Source organism: Idiotropiscis lumnitzeri, chromosome 14 (assembly GCF_059441095.1).
Source record: "Idiotropiscis lumnitzeri isolate Australia: NSW breed Sydney's pygmy pipehorse chromosome 14, RoL_Ilum_1.0, whole genome shotgun sequence".
NCBI lineage: Eukaryota > Metazoa > Chordata > Actinopteri > Syngnathiformes > Syngnathidae > Idiotropiscis > Idiotropiscis lumnitzeri.
Window position 1 is genome coordinate 4,771,245 of NC_142404.1, and position 6,066 is coordinate 4,777,310.

Sequence of the window (6,066 nt, forward strand, 5' to 3'; positions counted from 1 at the left end):
CTTCCCTCACCCGCTCGGCGCAACGCAACAAGCAGCTGGCGGACCGTCGTCGAACCCCGGCCCCAGACTACCAGCCCGGTCAACAAGTCTGGCTCTCGACCCGCGACCTTCCCCTCCAGACCGAGTCACGTAAGCTGTCCCCGCGATACATTGGTCCCTTCCCCATCACCAAGATCATTAACCCCTGTTCCGTCAGGCTCAAGCTCCCCGACTCCCTCAAGATTCACCCCACCTTTCACGTTTCTCTCCTCAAGCCTGTGTCTTCCAGCGTCCTAAGCCCTCCGACCATCTCCCCTCCTCCCCCCCTGATGATCGATGACCACCCAGCCTTCACTGTCTCCAAGGTGTTGGACGTTAGACGTCGGGGGAGGGGTTTTCAGTTCCTCGTTGACTGGGAGGGTTACGGTCCGGAGGAACGTTCATGGATCCCCCGTAAGCTTTTCATAGACGACTCCCCGATCAGGGAGTTTTACGCCTTACACCCAGACAAACCAGGAAGGACGCCAGGAGGCGTCCGTTGAGGGGGGGGTACTGTGGGGGTTCGGGTTAGGGGGCCTGCCAAGCTTTTTCCCTTTTCCCTAGGTTCCGGCTGTTTTCCGCCAGGCACGCCTCCGACCGGAGAGGGCGTCGGCTCCTGCGCACCTGCTGCCCATCATCAGCAATCACCGCGGGGGTTTAAAGCTCAGCGCTGCCAGGAGCCAGACGCCGGATTATTCCGTGACCTACCTCGGTACCCGGTCCACGTCGACGTTCGCCTCGTGCACGTCCGCGCTTTGTGTTATGCAACCCGAGTTAACCATTGTCTTTCCTCGCTCTCCCTCCAGCCGCCCAGCGCCAGCCCGAGCCCGATCCTCCGCCGCCAGCCGCCAAGCCCCGGAGCGTCGATCGCACCTCGTACGCCCGTACGCCGCCTGCCTGCCCTTCTCAGCCTCCGCCGGCTCGCCGCCGCCTTCGCCTCCACGCCGCTCTCCGCGCCCGCGTTCCTCCCGCCACAGCGCCGGTGCACACTCAGCGCGCCGTCTCCGCTGCACCTCCGCGAGCGCACATCTCGCCACCCCGGCGAGCACCCCGGCGCTGACTCGCCGCTCCTCCACCTGTCCTCCTGCCCTGCTACCGGCACCCGTTCCTCTCCCCCCGAACCCTTCAATAAATCCTCCTCAACCATCCTCGCTTGCTCTTGGGTCCAGTTCTCCTTTCTCACGGTTCCCTGAACCGTTACAAGGAGAATGTTTTGAAGATACATGACTGTGTTTGATAAAAAAAAACAATTCTGTTCAATCCGAAATTATTCTAGGAATTGGCTGACTGGTTGCTGATTCATTTTGGTACAGCCAGCAGCACTCAATCTGCGTTCCGTCACTTTTAAAGTGACTTTGTGAATATCTTTCAGTTCCTTGTTTGGTACTGCTAAATCAGGCCTCTTTGGCACACAAGTCGATCTCCCACTGTTGAACTGGCCAAATGGTCAATTCATTACCTTGTCTTTTCAGATAATAATCAGGTCAGGTCTCTGTAATCTGGCGTAACACCCATCCACACTTCTTTTATGTTGTTTTGCCAAGGTCCACAATTCTGAACCATGGCAAAGTATTGGCTTGACCGACGTTTGAAAGATGTTAATCTTTATTTGTCTTGGAATTTCAACTTCCCTTGCCTTCTTTGTCTTATTTATAGCTTTTCAGGCTCGCACACCAAAAGACCTGGCTCTCAGTCTCCGTCAGAATTGATCCAAAAGGTGTTCTATCGGGTTGAGGTCAAATCTGAGCAGGACAGTCAAGTTCATCCACACCAGACACTAACATTCATGTATTTAAGGACCTTGCTTTGTGCGCTGGCAATTGAAATGTAAATGTTCGTGAATTTGTAAGGGTTATTTAAAAATGAAGACGTATTGCAGTGAATACAATCCAAAACAGTCACCAGCCACTCCCTTCGAGTCACCTTTGGAGTTTAAATCAGCTGGCAAGTGACTTCGAGTGATTTTCTGATACCGGAGATATAGTTGGCTTTTATCCAACTCCATAGAGCGCTTTCAATTGAAACCTAAACAAAACTGAGTGCAGACTGTATTATTATTAGCAATATTGGCTAATTATTAATTTTGACATTAATTGTAGTCTGTTTATTTCACGCATGTATTTGGTTACACTTACACACAATAAGTGTGTAATTTGAATGATATTTATTTGAGTCAATGTATTTGAAACCAAAAACTGTTTATTTAACTTCCATCTATCCATTATCTGAACCGCTTCTCCTCATGAGGATCGCAGGGGTGCTGAAGCCTATCCAAGCTGTCTTCGGGCAATAGGCGGGGTACACCCTGAACTGGTGGCCAGCCAATCGCAGGGCACACAATGACGAGCAACCATCCGCGCTCACACTCACACACATCGAGGGCCAATTCAGAGTGCCCAATCAACCGGCCATTCTAGTTTTTTGGAATGTGGGAGGAAACCGGAGTACCCGGAGATAACCCAATCAGGCACGGAGAGAACATGCAAACTCCACACAGGAAGGCCGGAGCCGGAATGGAACCCTGCACTGTGAGGCCATCGTGCTATCCTTTTGTCCACTGTTTTTACCTGCTCATTCCACCTGCTCTTTCAACTACAGCCACTCATCATTTTTAGCTCAAGACTACATCTCTTGGAATTGTACATCTTCATGCCAAAAGTGAAAAAAAAAAAAGAAAAGTGGAAGATTTTGAGTTGAGTAATTCCCATACTACACCGCGGTCAACCTTTTCGGTGGGGAAAACAGAACAAGTTATAACAATAAAAGAATGAAGAGGCTGCTAGGTTTACTTTAACTGCCTAAATATTATTTGTCATTTAATTTATTATAATTTTATTATTTATCAAGCAATTGGAAAGTTTGATTTAATTGATAACTTGTGCATGCCAGTTTTCTTTTCCTATTTGTGAATCGATCGTACATGGGACAATAGAAAAGTAATTATATTGTTTGTTGCACCGGGGACGTGTTTGAGAGTTGCACTGTTCAGACTCTTGCGCTCTTTACGTGAGTGTGGCGTTATGTTGTACGCGCGAATTAGAGTTACGATAGTAACAGTGAGGCTCGACTCCCGTTAGCAGTGCAAACACCGTTAGCCTTTATTTAACGTCTGCCAGGCACACATCGCGCCAGTACGCATACGCGCTCTCACGCACGCAAAGCATCATGGTCAATGTAGGCTGAAATATTCACCATTCGTGACAGTGAGGAAGCAAAGTGCCGTCGGATATTGTTTACAAGCTGAATCTTGTTTATCGGCCGAATAAGAAGTTTCTGAAGTGAATTTTCTGCCAACATTTTGAGCTCATTGCCCTTAGGATTATTGTGCAGCCATTGAATTTGACAGTGACAAATCAATAAATGTCAGCTGTGTAAGAAGATTCGAGACTGTGATGATTATCTGGAGGGGGTGACATGTAAAATATGCAAATACAATTATAAGTTTATTTAGCAACACGACAAATAAACATGAACAGAAAAGCTGTCCAGTGTTAATGTAAATGTTTTGGGGACACCGATGTCCGTGCTCTAATAGAGGCAGTTGCATTGCATGAAGTGGAAGCACCAAGAACATCCTACCGCAAAGTCCTTTATATTCTTACCTGAGCGTATCGTAACTGCACTTGTTTAAGCAGCCGCTGGCGAACTCGTTCCTCTAACTGCGGCCATCTAAGTTTTCATTGTTTTGTTTTTTTGTATTCTTTCATCGCATCGCAGTAAAAATAGCCTTTTCGCCAGTCCCTAAACTAACAAATTTCTCATTCAAGTCAAACTTTCTCTTTGCTGCTAGATTACGGTTTTCAGATGTACATTTCACTACTTACAAGTCTTTAGAATATGATTCTTTTGATGGGTAATTGATTCCAATCATTTTCAGTAGTCTTTGTAAGGAGTCAGGGATACCGTATTGGTGTATAAATCAAGAGCGCCTTCTTGTGGTGGACTGTGAAATATTTTTTTTTCAATGTCTGTCAGGAGTAGAAGATTTTGGAACATAAATCCTGAGTACCCGCTCACGAATGTCTGTGAAATAACTTTTTTTTTAATGTATAAATCGCAAGACCAGCCAATTTATGAAAAAAATCCGATTTTTAGTGCGGAAAATACAGTCATTTGATTTATCCAATTAATTCTTAAGTGTGCTTGGTTTTGGCCCCCGACCTCTCGAGAGACAGGTGCATGGTCAGTTTTGAGACCAAAAGGAACAAAGCTGCAAAGAATTTGATCAAAGTGGAAAGGGGTCTGACTATGTCAGTCTATTGTCCAGCAGTACCATTCTGTTTGGGATTATCACACCTGTAGTTCAGGGATTAATTCCAACAAGGACATGGGAACCTCCAGTGAGAAGAAGAGGTGGGTTACATGCTTATAAAACAGTTCAATACTAGTATTTTCTCCCACTGCTGCCAAGTGCTTCTGCAATGTTTTTCATGAACTCTGTTGCCAAATGCTCATGTTGAGTTCAGTTCTATAAGAACACAACCATCGGCCACCAGATTGACTAATAATGATTCAACTTTTTTTCCGTCTGGCGGAGGATGCATGGCGGACAAAAGCAAACAAGACACACGCCCCTACCCGATATTTTGTATCCGGTCTGAAGCTTGTATAATTGTGCTAAATATAACAAATTAACATATGGAACAATTAGAATAAACAATTTAAACATACAATCATTCACAAATATAATGTGTCCTATAAGTAAATGTTTTAAAATGGAGCCACTCATTGCAATTGCGCCTAATACTGTACGCATAATATTCTGTACAAGACCGTATACATGACTTGTTTTTTAACTTTTTAAAAAAAAAATTATACAATAGCTGCTGTGCAGTGAATGTGGTATTTTTAGATGTTATCAACATACTAACTTTTAGAGTGAGAAAATAATTGCATCAGTGTCGGACAATCATTGAGGCACCAGTATTCTATCAGATATGAAAACGTGGTGTCAAGCCATCACTACTCCTTTTCTGGAAACACTTTCACAAAGAATCCCAAGAGCATTAACAACTTTATCGGAAAAAAATTGCTGTTGGTTTTGTTTATTTCTTTAAACAGCTCAAGGCTTCCGGACAAGCTAGGTTAACAAAACAAAATCGTCTTCTTACTGTCCAGACATGCAGCTCCGAGACGTCAAGTACATTCATGTCCGTAATTACTTGGAGCCAATTCATGAAGCTGTCAGCATTGCACTGCTAGGGGACATCAATTCCGGATGAACACTTCAACGACAAACCCTGGTTGTGGTTTCTTTAAACGTCCCACGTCGCGAAGCAGCATGTACCTTTTGGCGAGGCTGCAATGTCGGATCTTCTCTTGATATTTTCAAGGATAAACCAACTGATGTGCTCAGTTATTCAAGAGATAAAAAATTTGAATATTTGAAACCCAAATGACTACCAAAAAATAACAACTGATTTTATTAACATAATGCATATTATATTTTCCCTGTAATTATGAAGCTCACAAGAATAACAATAGCTATATCTACATCAATAGATTAAATATTCACAAATAAAATTGATCATAAAATAGTAAGTGGACTTCTCATAAATTATATGATCACATGCCTGTCTTTACAATTATTCAAAATTATATTGATTTAAAAAAAAAAAAAAGAAAAGAAAAAGAAACCAACCACAGCGAGGCACAAACACAATGCGTTGCGAGAGGGTTTTTGTAAATGTAATTGCTCGTTATATATTAAAATTTCAGCCCTAGGTGTTAACTTGAGCTACTTTTTTTCACCACGGCCACTCCAGGCTACACCGACACCACTCATCGGAACATGATGCGTCCAATGCGGTACCGACGTCATGTTTACAAGCAAACCTATTATATATGCCAATATGAAACTCAATCAACTGTCCCTTTAAGAAGTCTGATTGAACGTTTGGAAAGCACGCGTTCACCATTAAACCGGAAACGAAAGCATTGAGAGGGAGAGGGAGAGAGAGAGAGAGAGAGAGAGAGAGAGAGAGAGAGAGAGAGAGAGAGAGAGAGAGAGAGAGAGAGAGAGAGAGAGAGAGAGAGAGAGAGAGAGAG

General features: G+C 44.2%; 1 long non-coding RNA gene across 1 annotated transcript; it reads left to right on the plus strand.

The window, feature by feature from the left end:
- Positions 1–532: 532 nt before the first annotated feature.
- On the plus strand, positions 533–1,166 carry LOC148323173 (uncharacterized). Its single transcript, XR_015846501.1, has 2 exons — positions 533–730; positions 825–1,166. It is a non-coding gene; the product is annotated as an uncharacterized LOC148323173 (long non-coding RNA).
- The last annotated feature ends 4,900 nt before the right edge of the window (positions 1,167–6,066 follow it).